General features: G+C 40.2%; 1 long non-coding RNA gene across 1 annotated transcript; it reads right to left on the bottom strand.

The window, feature by feature from the left end:
* Window positions 1-764: 764 nt before the first annotated feature.
* LOC114277544 (uncharacterized) lies at window positions 765-2852 on the bottom strand. Its single transcript, XR_014328398.1, has 3 exons — window positions 2767-2852; window positions 2409-2513; window positions 765-939 (listed from the first exon to the last, which is right to left on the bottom strand). It is a non-coding gene; the product is annotated as an uncharacterized LOC114277544 (long non-coding RNA).
* Between the last annotated feature and the right edge of the window lie 18049 nt (window positions 2853-20901).

A 20901-nucleotide genomic window follows, 5' to 3' on the forward strand; every position in this document is an offset into this window, starting at 1 on the left:
CCCCTCCGACGGTCAAGTTAGCACACACCTTAGGATAAAGAGAAAGAGAGAGGAGTGTTAGAGTGTAGGAATTCCTTACAAAATGTTCGTCTCTCCGCGTATGGGGGGCGCAGACATGCTTATATACCCTCTGCGCCCCATATCCACTCCCAGTCATCTCCTGACACGTGGCTCCGCTATCTCATCTGTCAACATAAACCTTGCTGAACATCACCTAATCTCAACTGCCTGCCTTCTCAGTTGGAGGTCGGCAGCCGAGCTTCTCTATCCACGGCCGTGCTGTGCTTCATACCCAAGCACTTCACTGGCTAAGCCCAAGGAGGACCGGGCTAGGCGGCATCTCGGCAAAGCCGAGTCCGGAGCACCTCCTGTGGTCGGCTTTCCTGCCGATCAAACGATTACCTCGGCTGACCACGCCTTTCCGGGCGCCGGTCACTCAGCTTGACTGGCTCCACCATCGCCTGATCAAGCAGCTCGGTCCAACTGAGCACTGCCCTGCCGAGCAGCTTCTTTACGGTCTGGGGCGGCACATACTTGGCCCAACTCCTGCCCGGCCCAAGTCCTGGCAGCCCATCTCCGGGCAGATCGCCGGTCATCTCGGCCCCATGCACCATTAGGCTCTCAACCTGCTAGGCCGTTACCTCGGCCCAATTCCAAATCATAAATCTCCCTCTTAATAAGTATAGATGCAAGAATGAATGACATATAGAAGGGTCATATAATTTACACTTTAATCAACTCCAAATTTTAATATAGTAACCAAAGAGCCGCAAGATCAGTGGAAGCATAGTTGAAACCACCATCCTTCTTCACAACAATTAAAGGTATATTTTTTCCCTCAATAAAGATCACACGAGCACCTTCACTTTCTTCAATTAATCCTTTCTTATCCAATTCCTCTTAAACTCCAGGTATATATGGATTGTAAAAGCTTTCTCCCTGACCGGAAGGCAAAAAACAAAATAATTACAAGTGATTTTGCCACTCAATCATAGGAACAGTTGATTTCATGAGTACGATATGTTCATTACTCATGAAATTCAAATAAGGGCAAATCATGCCACCATCTGACACTCCCTGCAACTTCACTTCCAAATAGGGTTTTAAATAGCAAGTGTAACAATAATCAAATTCAGGAATAAGCATAATGTAAGACTTATGAGAGAGAGAGAGAGAGAGTTGCTATATATCACAAAAAGTCTTCACCCCCTATGTGTTTCCCATGTGTCATGGTAAGTCCCACTATTTTTTAATATGGTGGATCCTACACATATACTACACATACACATTGCTTTTATTGCATGGAAAACATGGGAAGTGAAATAAAATGGTGAAAAAAGAATCTGGTGATAAATAGCATTTCTCTATCACAAAACATTAAATATATAGATATATGCCATTATAGTGCACTGTTCTGCTGAACACTTGACCTGTATCAGATGTGAAGAAGAAGAATTTCTCAATGTCAAAGACAATATCACTGGGCAAACACACAACTTTGACTTCATATTGATGAGACATTTTATGGTTAACATAACCACAAATCAGCATTAACCAACTTAGTCACTCTAGCCTGAACATGTTCTGATGCATTCCTCACTCCTTACACATCTACCATTCAAGAATGAGAATCCAATAATTATAAATATATATATATATATATGTATGTATATGTATAACATTGTCCATAAAGTTTCAATTTTACAATTGTTCAAAATCCATTGTAAAAGAATCATCGTCTAAAACACCAAATGCCACCTCAAACCCATCACCTATCTATATCTTTACTTTTAATTTTCCTGATTCAAACTAGCATATAAAATACTAGTTCTATTGAATTGAGTAATTTGCTTGAGTCCAAAATAAAAAAGAATAAACAATGATAAATTACATTTATGGGCCCCTGGCCTCCCATACTCGAAGCCTGTACCATACTAATGTCCTCATTGCATATGCAATAATGTAATTCAACAAAGATTCATAGTCTAGTCTTGCCATAGTTCTTGTGCCCACTAATTTCAGTAATCTTTTAGTTATTACAGCTATACAAGAAGTAACTAGGATGACGAAATAACAATGTTTTGCCTTGTAGAATTGTGATCTTAGATATCAATCTACCATCAGTTCAAGTAGTCATACAAAATGGCCAACCTGATAACATCAGTCAAGATATAAAGTGACAATGACTTAAAGCAGATACATTTGAATCGGATGCAATATACAATTGGTAGGGCAGGGGGCTGTGAACCATAAACCAAGAATGTTCTATTTTTAGCATGCACGCTATAGATTGAAATCAAAAGTTGTTGTCTTTTTTACGTGGCTCCATGGCGCATAAAATAGGTGTGGAAAATACAATCAATGTTTGACATTGTCATTAGTTAGAAAGAAAAATATCAGTTAAGTACCATCTCCTCTATCTTAATTCCTAGGCGTTGATAAACTCTTTGATATCCCCTTCGACTGATTTCACAGATTTGTGCCCATGCCTTTCGATACTTCTCTTCCCCACCCTGTGATACAAGTTATGCCATAGGAAATGAAACCAAATAAGATAAATGATGAAACATAATGAAACCTCGAGATAAAATCATTAACCGGATTTTCTTCCTAAACGAAGAAACAAAATTTATAGTTTATAAATCAGATTTCCTCCAAAATAGAAAATTGAAATTCATAGCTTTTAAGTTCTTTTACAAATGAGAAATTTAATTATTACTATAATCAACCTCACAAGTCTTTAAGGCATAAAGGTAAGTGATTCACCTGGAGTCTGACCACCACTTGTTGTGCCCTCTCCTTGAATCCAGGATCACTGTCAAATCTTTGCTTTGATGCCTTATAGAATGCCTAATAACAGCATTCAAGTTAAATCAATAATACCCACATTCATTAAATTTCATGATTTATTTCAATGAAAAAAAATTGAATCAAAGACATAAGTTGCACAAAGCAGCACAAGCAACTAGTTACTTGAATTGTTTGCTAATCTAAGCATGGGACTTTGTTGCTTGGATGTAGCATAAAAAATATTCAAGTGACATGAAGAAGTATTCTGTCTGTACCAATTCAGGAAATGGACCTAATTTCCAAAATTTTTATCTCACCTTGAGATCTCTGATGGCTTGATCATTGACAACCTCCACGTTTGGAAATTTTTCAAAAAGAAATTCAACTAGCATACCAAACTGCAAAACATAAATAATATCTTTAAGACATAATAGGAAAGTAACAAAAAAATTATCAAAATAGACTCTCATAATTCAGACAGCAAAGAGGCCATAATATTATCACCTTCTAGAGCAGCAATAATCAACAAAAAATTTAAAAGAGCATAATTTTTCCACTTAATACAATTATACAAGAAGGGTCTGTTGGAGCTCCTTCTTCCACCACATATTAGGGAAGGAAAAGGCACCGAAGAACTTCAAACTACTGTTGTTCACCCAAGAAATTATTTTGATCCAAATGAAAAAGTTAACTCATAATATGGGACAACCCATGATTGAAACCCTCATCAAAAAATAAATAATTTTAACATAACTTATATAAAATTTCAAGATAAAAGAGAGAAAACAAACACACATACAGAATGCATGTGCTCACACACACACACACACACACACACACACTTACCTGTGTACCCCAGTCACCAACATGGTTTCTCCAAAGAACCTCAACATTTGAAAACTCTAGCATACGGGCTAGAGTGTCTCCAATAATTGTAGATCTCAAGTGGCCTACATGCATTTCTTTAGCAATGTTAGGTGAGGAAAAGTCAACCACTGCCCTTTTGATTGTAAGTTTCGGCGACCATGTTTCAACACCATTTATTAGCATCTTTTGAATGCTCTATAGTGGCAACAATATATTTTAGTAAACAAGACATTCACACTAAGTGAAGAAACCAAGATAGCTCATGATCCTATCATTCCTATCCATTGCTGTCAAAAATTAACTAATACCTTTGCTATCCAATCCTTTGATAACACAATATTCACAAACCTAGGTCTAGCTATACTGCATTTGTCTACCATTTCTGATTTTGGTAGATTGTTCATAATGGCCTTAAAGAAGAAAAATGCACAAACTATCATTTAATAGTATCAATTCAATATTAAATACAAAAATCATAACATTATTGATGAACTAAGTTATTAGAGACAGGAAGTACAACATAGAGAATATGGAGTGATCAATGTCAATACCTTTCCAATAGGTTGGAAACCTGTCAATTCGGAACCCTTGTTGCTCATGGCTCATGGGATTGTTGCTGCACCAAAAGAATTCCCAATTTAACAATTAAAAAAAAAAAAAAAGGCATACAAGAGTTTCCATTGCTATAAAAGCCAGAGAAATTTTAGAGGTGACCACCTCTAAAATTTGAGGATTCAAGCATTCTATATCTTTTGCTGAAGTTAGGTGTGTATAGTTGTATTGTATGCGCACACATGCATGTGTGAGAGTCTTGAATTCCTCTAACATATCACATTTACTAGATATGTTACATGGACTTCTCTAAAAGCATGAAGTAGCTGTGTTAGACATGCAACACTTGGATAAGGTACATGTGTTCGACATGACTAACTGGACATGCCCCGAGCAAACATGTCAAGTACACATAAAACTCTATAGTGCAACTCATAAACTAATAATGGGGCTTTTAGTTATGATTTAACTCAATATTCTATGGTAGCTATCCTGACTTGTAGAAACACTAACTAATAATCTAGGAAGTTCAAATTTTAATGTCTGAATGACTTTTTCAACAGCCAATGAATTTGATTAGCTTTCAAAAAATATACTATACTTACTCATATCAAATTGCTAGTATTATTCTTAAAATAAAATACATACAACTAATTGATTTTTTTTTATTATATGTACCCTTCTTTTTTTTTCCCTTGTTTTTTGTTGAAAATTTGGTTGAAACTAAACACCATCAAGTCTGCTGAAACTGAAATAAATAAACCAAACAATAAAAAAACAAAAATTTCTCCAAAGATTGAACTAGCAAAGAATTTGACTATGAATTCAGTAATCAATATGCACAAATTTTTGAAAGAATACTATGAACTAGCACTAGTTTTCTTTCTAGAAACAAGAAATCAAAAGAAAAATTACTAAGAATTATTGTATATAATCGATCTATCTCCTAACAATTCATGTGTATAACATATATATACTGATAAAATTCGTCACTATATTATTGCCCCTGAATCCAAAGTCACAGAGAGTGAGAGAGAGAGAGAGAGAGAGAAAAGAAAAACCCACCACTCAAATATCCTTGTTTTTGGCCATGTCCGTGTCTACATCTCCATCTTTAATGGCATCAAAATCAGAAACTTTTCTCCTCCGAAGATGCATCTTGACATAGAAATTAAGAAACAACAAGAGAATGGCAGCATTGAGAACCGAATTGAAGCCCCGAGCCCTAATTCCATTACACCCACCTTTCAAAAAATGAAGCAAAAGCACACCCACATGGCACAAAACATTACAACCGAGAAGAACAATCTGACAAGTAACCACAAAGGGGAAACAAGCACCGGGCAAACCAATGGCAGTCCAAAATCTGTAGCCATAAACAAGAGAGTAAACAGAGGTGGCAATGAGAATGGCAAGAACTTGAAAAGATTGAGAGAATTCGAGCCAAAGGAAGGACATGAAGATGTGAATGGAGTGGTTGAAGAGGCGGAAGAAGGAGAGGTGGCGGCCGCAGAGGATGGAGAAGAAGGTGCGGAAAGTGTGGAGGAAGGGGGAGAGGTAGAAGAGGTAGGACCAGAAGAAGACGCGGCCGGAAGGGCGGGTGCCGAGCGAAAAACAGAGGAGCCATTGGAAAGGGATTTTGGAGCTGGCCCAGAACTAGCGGGCGTCGCGGATCTCGGAGGCGGAGGAGAAGAGGAGGCCGGTGAGCTGCGGTGGCGATGTTCGACGGTGGAAGATTGACAGACACTGGTCATGTGCGATGCTGAGATGAGGGGTGGCGGTGATTGATTCTCTGTGTGACAGAGAGAGACAGAGAGAGAGCAAGAGAGAGAAAGAATCGTGTGAAGAAGTAATAAATTTGGGCAAAAATTTAGGTGCCAATATGAAATATTTCCCAGTAAAATTTTGAAAACATCTGCGACTAAATTTTAGTCGCTGAAAGTAAGTTTTTGGCGACTAAAACTTTAGTCGCCAAAGAGAAAAAATAATTTTTTTATTTCCCATTCGGCGACTAAATATTTTAGTAGCCAAAAGTCAATAGACAACGACTAAGTTTTTTTTTTGTCGCCAATTCTGGCATTTTTAGTGACTAAATTTTTTTAGTCGCCAATAATGTATATACCCTGACTAAAAAAAATTAGTAGCTAAATATTTTACTTTTGGCGACTAAAAAAAATGTTGGTCGCCAATTCCATAACTTTTGGCGACTAAATTTTTTTTAGTCGCCAATTTTGGTCGCCCAAGGAGCATTTTGTTGTAGTGTATTACTCTTTAGCTTTCTAGTGTAAAATGGTGGGGCCACGCTATTTTAGCTTGATTTATAGGAAATTTCTTTAAGCTTATATCAATCTAACCCTAAAACACTACCTTCTTTTTCCCACCGTTGTTGTGAGCTCTTCGTGCCTCTCAATCTCTATATTTTAGTTTATATCGATCTAACCCTAAAACCCTAACAATGACAATGATGGAGAAGAAACAAAGACGAATTGCGAGGATTGATTGCCCAAAATCTCGCAACATTTGCTTCACAAAGTGCCGTCAACAGTGGTGGAGGGAAGTGAGGACCAGGGGGGTCACGTGCCCCCCTGGATCTTGGGCTTCTTCTTCTTCTTCTTCTTCTTCTTCTTCTTCTTCTTCTTTTTTGTTGCAAATATAAAGAAAATATTTTAAATAAAAAAAATTACAAAAATATTATTAGAGTAAAATGTTAATGACATTTTAAAAATTATGAAAATAATAATGATTATTTTGATTGAAAATGAAGAGGCTATTATAAATAGAGGGGAAGTGCAAGACAATGCACAAGTTAGTGGAGGTGCAAGACAATGCACAAGTTAGTGGGGAAGTGCAAGACAATGCACAAGTTAGTGGGGGTGCAAGACAATGCACAAGTTAGAGGGGAAGTGCAAGACAATGCACAAGTTAGTGGGGGTACAAAATAATGCACAAGTTAGTGGGAAAGTGCAAGACAATGCACAAGTTAGTGGGAAAGTGCAAGACAATGCACAAGTTAATGGGGGTGCAAAACAATGCACAATTTAGTGGGGAAATACAAGACAATGCACAAGTTAGTAGGGGTGCAAGACAATGCACAAGTTAGTGAGGGCGCAACACAATACACAAGTTAGTGGGGAAGTGCAAGACAATGCACAAGTCAAGACAATGCACAAGTTAGTGGGGGTGCAACACAATACACAAGTTAGTGGGGGTGCAACACAATACACAAGTTAGTGGGGAAGTGCAAGACAATGCACAAGTTAGTGGGGGTGCAAAACAATGCACAAGTTAGTGGGGAAGTGCAAGACAATGCACTAGTTAGTGAGGGTGCAAGACAATGCACAAGTTAGAGGAGAAGTGCAAGACAATGCACATAAGGAGCAAGACAATGCAAGTTATAGGGGATGCAAAACAATACAAATAATGAGCAAGACAATGCAAGTTATAAGGGATGCAAAACAATGCGAATAACGAGCAAGACAATGCAAGTTATAGGGGATACAAAACAATGCAAATAACGAGCAAGACAATGGAAGTTATAGGGGATGCAAAACAATGCAAATAACGAGCAAAACAATGCAAGTTATAGGGGATGCAAAACAATGCAAATAACGAGCAAGACAATGCAAGCTATAGGGGATGCATGATAATGCAAATGAAGTGCGAGACAACGCATGTAATGAAATGCATGACAATGCAAATGAAGTGCGAGACAACACATGTAATGAAATACATGACAATGCAAATGAAACATGTGAGACAACGCATGTAATGAAATGCATGACAATGCAAATGACGTGCGAGACAACGCAAGGTTGAGTGTAACACATAATAATGCGGTAAAAACAAGCATAACAATGCAAGTGAAGTGTTCATAACAATGTAAAGCACTAACAAGTACAGGTAAGGTGTGCAAAATAGCGCGAGCAATGCACTAACGGGTGCAGATGTGGTGCGCAAGATAGCGCGATGCGCAAAATAGCGCAAATGAAATGCAATGCACTAACAGGTGCAGATGAGGTGCACAAGATAGTGCGATGCGCAAAGTAGCACGAATGAAATGCAATGCACTAACAGGTGCAGATGAGGTGTGAAAGGTAGCGCGATGCACAAAGTAGCGCGAATGAAATGCAATGCACTAACAGGTGTAGATGAGGTGCGCAAAATAGCGCGATGCGCAAAATAGCGCGAATGAAATGCAAAGCACTAACAGATGCAGATGAGGTGCGCAAGATAGTGTGATGCGCAAAATAACGTGAATGAAATGCAATGCACGCAAAATGCAAGTAAAGCACACAAAACAGTGCGATGAAATGATAATATAGTAGATAAAAAAGGGTGACATACTCCAACCATGCTGGAATCATGAGAGGAGGAAAAACAAACAATCAGGCGCATATACAACGCAGCTTGAGTCAAATTCCAAACACGCTGAAATCGTGTGAGGAAAGGGACACTCAAATCACGCTGAAATCGTGAGAGGACGTCCAAAACAACCCGCTCAGGTGTGTTCAAAACACAACCTGAGATAAATTCCAAACACGTTGAAATCGTGTGAGGAGGTGCAAAAATAACCCGCCCAAACGCGTATACAACGCAACCTGAGACAAATTCCAAACACGCTGGAATCGTGTAAGGAAAGGGACACTCAAACCACGCTAAAATCGTGAGAGGATGTCCAAAAACAACCCGCCCAGGCGCGTATACAATGTAACCTGAGATAGCCCTGGGGGGCGACGATCCTAAATGCCGCTCTGCGTAAAAGGATAAACGATAGAAGATAACACAAGATGTAAATAAATGCAATAAGTGTGATGATACGATACATGTTACAAGCAATGTAGAGCATGATGTTTAGGGAATGCAATAAACAAACAAAGCGGCGCTTTAGAAAGCACCCACAGGATGAGTGGCGATGAACCGCTCTACTCGGACGGGGATCTCCCCCTGTGTTCCCGAACACTTACCTCCAACTCGGCTGACAAGGAGCAACATCTGCTGGGAAAGTCACGGATGTCGTTTTTCTTCCTGATCATTTTCACGACTTTCCTTCTGGAACTCGTTGCAAACACAGCCAAGATAACTCTGGCGGGGAATGGTACTCAGGGAGAGCACTTCTGATTACCATTCTAGCATGGAAATGGTCAACACAACATTCTGTTCACTTTGAACACACAGCTCATACAACACACTGCTCATTCTGAACACACAGCTCATATCACAGTATTCTTGTTCACTTTGAACACACAGCTCATACAGCACACTGCTCATTCTGAATACACAATTCATAACACGGTACTCAGTTTATTTGGCACATAGCTCATATAGCACACTGCTCACTCTGAACACATAGCTCATACGGGATGCAATAACGAAACTTGCAGAAGTTGAAACAAACTCAGATGCTCCAAATTTTCCCTCTTTTCTTTTGCTTCACAGCCCGGAACCCATATAGCTTCAAATAGGTCCTAGTTTTACTCTTCTCACATGACCTGGGTTGAACCCTGCGGTTTTATGAAAGAACGAATCCTGTTTTGCACATACGTGGAGAATGGCACAGCACTCCGAGCACAAAACGGATTATTTTGAAATTGAGAAATGAATTCTCGACCGGGTATTGAGCCTACGACTGAACACAGCGCACCACAACTCAACAAAGGAAAACAAAAGGTGAACAACCTAAACACATCGAGAAACACTTGAGACGACTTAAAACAAGAATCGAGACAAAACAAAAGACACGACACTCAGACGTGCACAGGGAGCCTGTTTCTCTGGGCTTTGTTTCCCACCCTTTCTCATTTGTGGTTCTCACATCACTCGGCCCTCAGGCTCTGTTTTTCCGAAAAAGCCCTTTCCTCACTTTTTCTCTCAGCACGCATCTCTCTATTCTCCAATCTCTCATTTTTAATCGCTTCTCCCCCTAGGTGATTAATGGATAAACAAGATATTGCGAGCTCCTGCCCCTAGCATTCTGCTAGATTCTTCTTCCTCTGCTTACAACAGTGAACTCCCTCCACAGAGGGGTCGCGCTACAACTGGGTGTGTAGCCAATCTGCAGCTAACATCGGTTGACAATGCTCTGTTGGGGAGTTTGGACGTGATCAGATGTGTCCAGACGAGGGATTGGAATATATTGATCCAATCCAGTTCGTGCTTCGCACTTGGCTTGATACCTCGATGCTTGGAGGATGTTGAGAGCTTTCAGCCCTTTGTTGTTAGCTTCAGTTTTGCCCTTTCTGGCGAATACGGTGCCCTTTCTAGCAAGTATGTTGGCAATGGGGAAAAGACAGAACATCTAACTCAACTGTGCCCCTAATTCATTATTTTGGCCATTTTTTGTTTTGGCTTTCTACTAAAACAATTTTGACCAATATGAGAGTTAGATTAACATGCTTGTTCAACTTTTCTGATTCAAAATCATGCAAGTTAGATTGTGAGTATTGTAAATTTTCCTTTTTGGGTCCAAGATATGGCCCAATTTTGGAAAAATGGAATAATTTTCAAGAGAATTAGTCAACCTTAGTAAAAATTCTCAAAAACTATTTTTGCAAACGGCCACTGCTCAACAAGCACGAAACCTACTCTTGAGATGCACAACCTAGAATTGGATACGATGAAAAATTGTCGCTTGTCTGAACGACACTGTATGACAATGGAAAATTGCCCTTTGTTTGAATTGTACCGCAGCACACTCTATGGCAACGGAAAGTCGCCCCTTGTTTGAATAGTACCACAGCACATTGTAGCCAATTCTCAAAGGGGTGACCACAACCGAATTCTTGGATACAGAGAAGACAAAGATGGTCAGAACCATTACATGGACACAATCGATTTGGAAGTGTTTATGGCTGGACTTCAGAATGAAGTTGCCTATGTATCCCAAACATGGGAATCAAGCCTTACGTAGTTCCGGGTAAGGTACACTCGGTATTAACCTCTCCTTTTACGCTCTAACTTTTGCCAAGGCCGCCCTTCCAGGTTTTCGGCCCAGCGAGCTCTGTTTTTCTTTTCAATTTTTTCCAATTCTTCTTTTCTTCTTCTTCTTTTTTCATCTTTTCTTTTCATTTTCTCTTTTTTGTTCTTTTCTTTTTTCAATCTTTTCATTTTTTTTTTCTTGCTCTAACTTTTGCCTAGGTCGCCCTTCCGGGTTTTTGGCCCAGTGAGCCTCTCAAGGATAAAAATGTAGCTTTGTCCATGTCAAATGGTTTTAGGATCTTGAAGCCATCTGAATCCAGGAGAATGGCCGCTGTTCATCGATGGTGTAGAAGTCCATCCAATGGGGGCTGAATTTGCCCCTAGTGTTGTGGATAGGAACTTAGTTGTCCCTCAGCAATACTTTCTTCTTTTCTACCTTCTGGGATTTGGCATTCTTGCAGATCTTCATTGATTTGCGGAATGATCCATCTTTGGCTCTTCGAGCATAATCTGACATCTTTTGCCCCTAGTTCAAGGGGTGTTCCTAATCTAGCTTTGCAAGCTTCTTTTGATCACATCTGATATTCCCGCCCCTAGTTCATGGGTTGCTTCTGATCCGACCACACAGGCTTTACATTGTGGTTGACCTTTGAACATTCTGAATCCAAGTTTAGGGTTTGAAAGCCAAAGGAGTCAAGTGTTGAGGCTGAGAACGATCCTAAGCAGCACAATCTAAAGAGCGATTCCACACAGGTCTTCGCAGAACGGCGCAAAACATTTTTGAAATCTTTTAAGAAAACGAATAATTGCTCGCGCTAAAGACAATGTAGAACCAATCTGGATCAAGCAAGGATCCCTCTCAGTACTCACATTAACAAGCATGATTTCATTCATTAAGGGCTTAGTACGTCTCTCTTTCTTTCAATTTGATCAAATTTTTACAAATCCCAAGGAATTCCTCCCTCTTTGTTTTCATCACAATGTTCAAAAAAAGGTTTTGAAAAACTTAAGTCAATGCAATGACTTAAAGGCACAGAAGAAGTAAGTGAAAATTGCACTGCCGTTTCATTCAAACTTCTGGCACAACCGGCGTAAGGCAGAAGCAAACACAGGAGTGCGAAAATTACTGCTGTTTCATTCAGGTCTATTGGCACAACTGGCTCCAAGGCAGAAACAGACTCAAAAGAAAGCGAAAAGACAAACACAAAACAAAATAGTGATGTTCGAGGTAACACCCCCAGAATCACCTGACTCCTATGCAACATGACTGACTCGATATAATAAGATAGACCCCAAACAAAAAGACTAACTCAAAACAAAGAGACTGACTCAAAACAACACAACATAACTGACTATATACCCAAGCCAGAACGTACAAAACCAACATTCGCAATTGCTCAAAACAGTGCGTGCCATACGTAACATCTAAAGTAAACTGAGCGCCGCCCGCTGGTGGTTCATCCCCTGATCACATCATATAATCCTCCAGGTTCACTGACCTGGTAACGATAGACTTTGCTGAGCTTGGTGGGAGGATAACCCCGTTGTCGAACAAATCCTGTACTTCGTGGCGAAGACAGAAGCAATTGTCAGTGTTATGACCAGTTTGTTAATGGTACGCACAGTACTGGGTAGCATCATGACCAGATGGAAGACGACTAGGGAGAGGTTGAGGCTCGAGGGGTTTAAGATGCCCTTTTTCGGCAAGGATTTGAAGAGCCTTGGACAAAGGCATGTAGAGGGCATGGAAGACCCTACGACCTCGGGGTAGATACATCGAGGTTGGTGGACTTTTGCTGGACGTACTAGCAAAGGGGTCGGCAGGCGCTGATTTGGTCTTTTGATCTTTCCCGGGTGTAGAATTAGGGTCGGAAGGGACAGTTCTGGTACAACGGCCCTTCTCCCGATTTTCTCCTTGGCTCGAACTGCCCTCGTTTTGAGTAACAAAAGTGTCATCCACAATTTTTGTAGCAATTGCGAGCACTTACTGTTTGTTCAGTCCCCCGGCTTTTAAAGCCTCAACAGCCTGCAGAAGTTGTTCATAGGGATTAGTGTCCGCTAACACCTTGTTCTTACCACTCGCCTCAGCTTGGTCAAAGGTTTACGTTGCTGCATCAGAGCGGAGCCCTGTTGTTGTTGACATGTCATTGCCGGAACTTGGGATGGTTTCGGGTTGACTGAGCTCAATTACAATTCACCCCAATAGTGGAGGCTCTTCCGGCATGAAGTTCCCAGCATGTGATATGATCGATGGCGAAGCCAACATTCCGAAGGCTAGATCAGCCACAGACCTCTGAAGATCGCCGATCATTCCCATCAGCTCAAAAGTGGTAGGCTCACGGGTTTGGAATAATTGGGGTTCCCAGATTGGATGTGCGGTAGGTGACCTGGGCGGGCGTTGCATTTCAACATTGGTCTCACCCTGTATGGCGATTCCTTGGTTTAATGCTGCTATCATGACCACAATTTCTTCTAAATTTTGTGCCATCATGAGTCTACTAAACTGAACATAGGTGATGTAACTAGCAACTAACGGATCAGATGAACCGGTGAGCCTTGACTGGCCTTTCTCTGCCTTGCCTCAGCGAAGGAAAATACCGGCTGCACTTGAACTAAATCTCTGACCTGACAAAGTCTATTAGCACAAGTCTAATGAACCCCAGGGGATATTGGAGCCTTCTGAAGCTACGGTTCCAAGACCTTGCAAAAGAGAAAACCAACAGGATCTCAGCCCAAATTTACCAGAACAAATATGAGCACAACTGAATGACTGCTCTCTCTACTGAATTCTGTCCAAAATTCTGCCTGTAAACTGATACCCTCAGGTAAAACTGATTCCCCTAAATACTGATGCCCTCAAGCCTGATACCCAGACTTGCAAACTGATACATGCATTCTTGTAGAGACACACTCTAAAAGCATATACCAAACAATAAGAGCCAAAACACCCCTATGTTGGGGTAAGGTTTCACTGTCCTAGTTTCGTCAAGAACTAGGGTTTTCCTACGCACACAGCGGTTTCAAACAACCTATAATCGGGTAGCAACTTGTCCTAGTTTGGAATAGTCACTATGGATTCCGAATATGCACTAGGTCGAATGGTCAAAAAGGGTGCCTCGGTAAAAACTGAGGTTTGTGTTCCCGTCGAGGCAGAGCCCGCAACCGGTCAGCCTTATTGAACGCTTCTCAAAGCATGCCTCCGGCAAACCGTTCAAGAATAGCATACGGCAAACATGGTGTCCTACTCACACCAATGCAAATGCAATGCAAAGAGACACATAAGTGTAATCAAAACAAGATATCATGAGTTCGAGTCAAGTTCTGTAACTTCCCCAGCAGAGTCGCCAGAAACTGTGGATGGGCCCGAACGTCCTCTGAAAATCCCGTTTTGTTCATTGGGCTGCTACAGTTCGGACTCAATGTCACGGTTCTGAATCTAATCTCGCAAAGTACGATGCAAGATTGATAAATCACCAAAGAGTCCAAATCCGACAAATCATTTTGGAAAACTGATTTTAATAAAGAAGTATCAAACATGGACTGCTTTGCCAGATACAGAGTCGCCACCTAAATATTGTATTTGGGGAGAATTTAGAAAACCCTGACTCGTGCCTAAGGCCACGTGTCCATCATCACCAAAGTTGCATCGGCTCGGTAACTTGGGTACGAGAGGGGAAGGTCATCCAATGAGCACCCCCACTCGCCCGATCAAAGATTGGCCTGTACTAAGCATGATATCTTGTTTTTGAAAACACATGTGTTCTTATTCTAGTTAATTAGCTAGAATTACTGTGTGATGCACACAACACACAAGTATAGACTAGATCGCCTAATTTGGAACAAAGCATCGCATATCCGTTTGTTTGGAAATGGTTTTGAAGCTTGCTACTCGCAAGTAGGCTAAAACACGGATTTCAATGAATCGTTTCAATTCAAGTAATCCAACCTTCACCCACAGGCATTCAGGCAGTTATATCACATAAGCAATTAGCCTCATGCTAAGCATGTTGTCATGTTAACATTCACACACGTGCAAGATGCTAAAGCATAAACACTCAAAGTGTACTCCGAGCCAAAACAAAGAACTAGTTATGCATGATCCTAATTCATGTCAAGATGGGTAATGCAACACAGGCAAAATGCAACTAGAATAGGCTCGGCTATTCTAAGACGGCATATGAGATGCGGCAATTCGATACATGTATTCAAGTAGGGACTGAAAAACAATGCAGTTAGTATGATGTGTCGAGCCTGGTGCATGCAATACAGATGAATGGATGCAAACATGCGAGCATAAGGTATGCTAAATGAAATATGCCCTAAAACTAACCATCGTAAGTGGTTAAGTAAAAGGGAGAAAGAAATGGGGGTTGGAAGACATGCATCACACACATGCGCGCTTATTACACCAATTGGCTCTCTCGAGGGAGAGACCGAAAGAATAATACAAACCATCTAATTAACTAACTAACAAGCTAATTAATTATTACACAATCAAATGAATAACTAGCTATAACTAATTATTACAACACTTAAATAATTAACAAATTAATTAAGCTACAAAAAACAGTAAAGAGGCCTCGGGGAGAGGGACAAATGCATGCTCGGTCGGTTTCGCTCGGAAATTCGTTGCCATGCCTCATGTTGCCTCTGTTTGCACTGCTTTGTACCTCTGCAAATTGTGACAAGTCCCAACACACTTCTGATTCACCCTATGGGCACTGTGGGAGGCCATCGGCCAAAAATCATGGTCATCGGGTAAGATAAACAGGTCATCGACCAAATATGAAGCCATCGGCCAAAAACTTGTAGCCGACCGGCACTGAAGATGGCCGATCGGCCATCCCTTCCCGTAAAATGCTCTTCTGCTGTAGCAGAGGACAAACAGAGCATGCCAATGCATTTACAAGACAATATTTGCAGCTACACCCCTTATCATGTTTAAGACTCAAAGGAGTGTAGTTCTCGACCCTCGGACCATCAATCGCACATTTCAATGCATGATGGCCAAAAGAGTCAAGTGTGCCATCCAATATCAAATGAAATGCACAAAACACATAAGGGACCTTAACCTCTATCATATGTGATCAAGAGGCAAGGCGTGCACACACAATGCTATGCAAACATGCAAGCATGATGCGATGAAATTAGCATGCAACAACATGTAATGGAATTAGCATGTAACAACATGCAATGTAACAAGTATGCAACAAGCATGCAACAACATGCAAGGCAAGTATGCAACAACATGCGAAGATGGACTTAAACTAAAATGGACAGCTCTCTAACATGCCCAAATCAGTGGCCAAAGTTATGAATTGGAAGCATGAAAATGCAAAACAAACATGCACATGTAAATGGTCCAACACCTAGGCATAGGAGGGAAACTTTGAAGAGCACTTAAAAGAGGACATATATGGACATGTGACAAACATTATAATCTCTGAAATCATGCATGGAATGGTGTCAAACCAACCAAACAAAGCATACAAGAAAGCCCAAAGCTTAAAGCTAGCCAAGGGACTCAAACCATGGCCATGAAAGGCAAGCCCCAAAGGGCCAAGGGCACTCCCAAGGCAGGTCAAGACAAGACCAAAAATGTGCTCGAAACTAGCCAACACAAGCTAGAATACAACTCCAAAAGGCATGAGGCATGCAAGGCTACAAAGGGGGTGTTACATTATACCTATCAAAACCAAACATGGCATGAATTGTCCAATGAAAAATAGAGTTATGGAATATCAAAATAAGCCCAAATACCCACTTAGATGGCATCCCAAAGACCTAAGCATGGAGGCATACGCAATGGTCCATTCATAAGGCATAGGGCATCAACTTTTTAAAGCATTAAAGGGGTGATAAGTGCAAGTATATGAGCATGAAACATGACCTGAAATAACATTACAAATGACGCCAAATCATTGAAATGAGCCAAGTAATGCATGCTAGAAGACTCAATACTCAAAGCTAACAAGCTAGATTGAACCATGGCTATACAAAGCAAGTCATGCATGACTAAAACAACCTGAATCAGAGCTAGAGCATGCTAAAACATGGACAAAAGCTTCTTGAAGTTAAGCCAAAAGCATGCTAGAATGACATGTTAAGGCATGATGCATGTTAAGGTAAATGAGAGGATTGCAAGACAAGTACATGAAGCATGTAAGAGCCAACTAAACCCACCCAAAACAGAGTCATGGCATGCTAAAACAACACCAAAAACCCACTGAAATGAAGTCAACATAAGCTAGAAAGACATGCTCAAACATGAAGCATATAAGACTAGTTTGTGTGATTTACACTACAAGTGTATTAGACATGCATGGAGTGACAAAACCATGCAAAAAAAGTGTTGTATCATGGCAAAAAAAAAGCCTAATACATACTGAAATAAAGCTACAACAAGCTAAGCCAATGTGCTATCAACATAAGCCACTTATGCAAGCATACAAAACAACAAGGAGAGGGGATGACCCTCTCCTATTTAAGACCTCAAAACTATCTTTCCACCACTGAAAATCCTCTGGATTTCAGTGGTAGAAAGGTCATGCAAAGCCAAGAACAAACACCAAAAGGGATAGCCTAAAACAAGGCCTAACAAGGCCTAAGAGGGGGTAGACAACCCCAAACCAAAAAGTGATCTTAAACAAACATCTAAAGCATAAAAAATTAGAACTTTTATCAGTTAAGAGTTAAGCTTAAAACAATAAGCAAGTAGGTCTAAAAGCTTAAGCAAGAATGGGGGTTTAAAAGCAAAAAAGCTCACCCTTGAAGACCACCTTCAAGAACACAACTCCAGCAGCCTCTTCTGACCAAAACCAGCTCAAGAACACTAAAACAAACTCCTAAGGGCCTCAGAAACCAAAGGATGGTGTTCTACTAGGTGCTCTAGTGCAAAAGTATGAACAAAATACACTTTTGAGCACAAATACACACACAAATATAGAGAGAGGGAGATATAGAGAGAGAGTGATATATATCTTCTATCTCAAAATTCCAGACCCTCTAGAAAGGGAGGGGAGGCTCCCTTCTTATAGAATTTCAATTCTCAAGTTTGTTGAACAAGCTTGAGTCTTGAAACAAATCCCTCGATGTGAATTATGCATGCCAGCTATGACAGCTGGCATAAAATATCTGCATAAAGCAGAAGAACAGGGCTCGGCCAGAAAATATGGCCGATCGACCAACATAAGTGCCGACCGACCCAAAAAAGTGCCAATCGTTCAACACTTTTGGCCGATGGCAAGAAAACAAGGCCGATGGCTTCAAGCCTTGGCCGATGTGTTGAGGGAATGGCCAACAAGCCACCCTCTTCTCTCAGAAGCAAAAACACAAGTGCTTGGTCCACAACCAAGCACAAAACAGACAAGTTGAGAGATCTTGAGACAAGGTGCGTGATTGAGACCCCCGAGAACTCAAAATGAACACGAGCATGGATGATCATCGAGTATTCAAACGATGATGTCCAAGTCTTGAGGATGGTCAAAAATGGGGTGTCTACACCTATCAATGAAATGGTTCCCTATAATCCATGCAATGGTTAGGGCACCCAAGTCTTTAAGCTTAGGGGGTGTGTTAATAAGATAGAGCTTACTTGCTCCGTGAGTATGATCTTTTGGGACATGTGTGTCCTAGATTGACGTTTTTGTGTACAAAGGTCCTTTGAAAATTTAGCATAGGAGGGTACATGCTTAATTGCCTCCAACAGGAGGAGGTTGATTTTAACTTGTTTAAAAACCTCTATCATTGCTTCCATAGATGCCGCCTTCTTATTAAAAGGAGATGGTGTATCAAGGCATTAGGGAAAAGGTGCCTTAGGCACATATGGTACCTTAGACTCATGTGAAGTACTAAGGACTAAGTCATCCCCCTTATGTGTTTCTCCCTCACCCTTGCTCTCATTGGGTTTACCACCGTGGTCACCCTTCTTAGCCCTAGTTGCATTAGACGCAACTGGTCGAGTCTCTAACTCCTTCCCACTTCTCAAAGTGATCACTGCTTGCACTTGCTCATGGTGCTTTCCATTTCCACTTGACCCCTCTACCCCAAATTGACCCTTAGGGTTGGCCACGGTCTAACTTGGTAATTTTTCCTCCTCTTTCCTATTCATGTTGCTAGCCATTTTGTCACGACCCAACTTTTTAATTACTCAAAAACATTACCAAAAGCCTGTAATTTAGGTCTATTATATATATATATATATATATGTCTATTACCCTTGAGTAATAGAAACAAAATAATACCTGTTCTCTCTCTCAATGAATATTATAATGACAACAATACATGCCAATCTCTTACTGTGAAGCTACAACTAAATAAATACAAATACAAAATTCATTTCCTTTACATCTACTATGAAGTTATACAAAGGGACTCCAGGACTCCATAACTCTTCAATCAAAGAATCCGAACTTTCTTCTTGTAAAAAGATAAAACAACAAGGGGTGAGCACTAATACTCCGTAGGAATCTCATAGTTCTGAATAAATAACTAACACACAGGTAGAAATGATCATGCATACAAGGTGATACAATATAGTAGGGTGACATTTTATAATTTCAAAATATCATAAGGTACCTTTTCTCAAAATAATTATTTAAAAGCTTTTAAGAAAAACCTTCAATCATTAAAAGTTATCCCTTAACCTTAGAAAACCATAGATCCTTGTGAAACAAACAGATTTGAGAAACAACATCATTTAAAAATTATTAACCAATTCCCAAAATATTTCTCATTTAATTTCTATTTTTAATATTCCTCTTTTTCTTTCATTCTTCATTTCTTCTCATTATATTTATTTAGAACTCCATAACTTCAAGTTCAAGTTTCCTTTTTGATTCGCTAACAATTCTCCTATACTCAATTCACTCCGTTATTTACACTCTCAAATTTCATTTCAAGATAACAAAAGATTAATAAACCCCTTTCAATTCAGTCTTTCATTTATTTACAGAACAACACTCATAATTTACTTTTATGGTCATAACTAATTCATTAAGTTCACCATCACCAATCCATAATCCCATTCTTTACAAATAATGTCTATGTGCATTTCCTCTGTATACCAAATTACACCTCAATTTGCAATTTCATAGATTCATCAGAAGTCACAAATAACATCATCAACTCAGCACACTTGTCAACACACATCTCAACACAATCCACGTTTTGTCGACTTACTACGGCGGGATAGCGGGCACCCGACTAATAACACCAACCCCACATTTGTTGGCTATTAATACGATAGGACGTGGATTACCAAAAACATTTTCAACTTTAAAAACCATCCCCACATTTGTCGCCGGCTATTATATAGCAGGGAGTGGGCACCCAAAACATTTTCAAAACCATCTTTTTTTCCACTTTTGCCGGCTATTATACGGCAGGATTGTGTGGACACGCAAAAATATTTTTTTTCCCACATTCGTCCAGCGATAAGCCTAGACAGAGCAATTGGGCACCTTTAATTCAAAACCACACCCATATTTTTAGGCTATTATACGATGAGACGTGGGGCCCCCAAAAACATTTTCAACTCCCCACGCGAGTACTAACACAACACCACCCAACACAACTCCACTCATCTCAACTCAACTTAACTCGACTCAACACAACCTAACGTAACCCAACGCAACACAACCCAACACCATTCAACACAGCTTAACACAATCCAACACGATTCAACATAGTCAATACAATTTAACACAATTCAACATGACTCGATACAGTATAATTCACCACCACTCAATACAATTCGACATAATTGAAGGTAAATTC

The sequence above is a fragment of the Camellia sinensis genome, chromosome 1 (genome assembly GCF_055761805.1).
Source record: "Camellia sinensis isolate YWXY chromosome 1, ASM5576180v1, whole genome shotgun sequence".
Classification (NCBI taxonomy): Eukaryota; Viridiplantae; Streptophyta; class Magnoliopsida; order Ericales; family Theaceae; genus Camellia; species Camellia sinensis.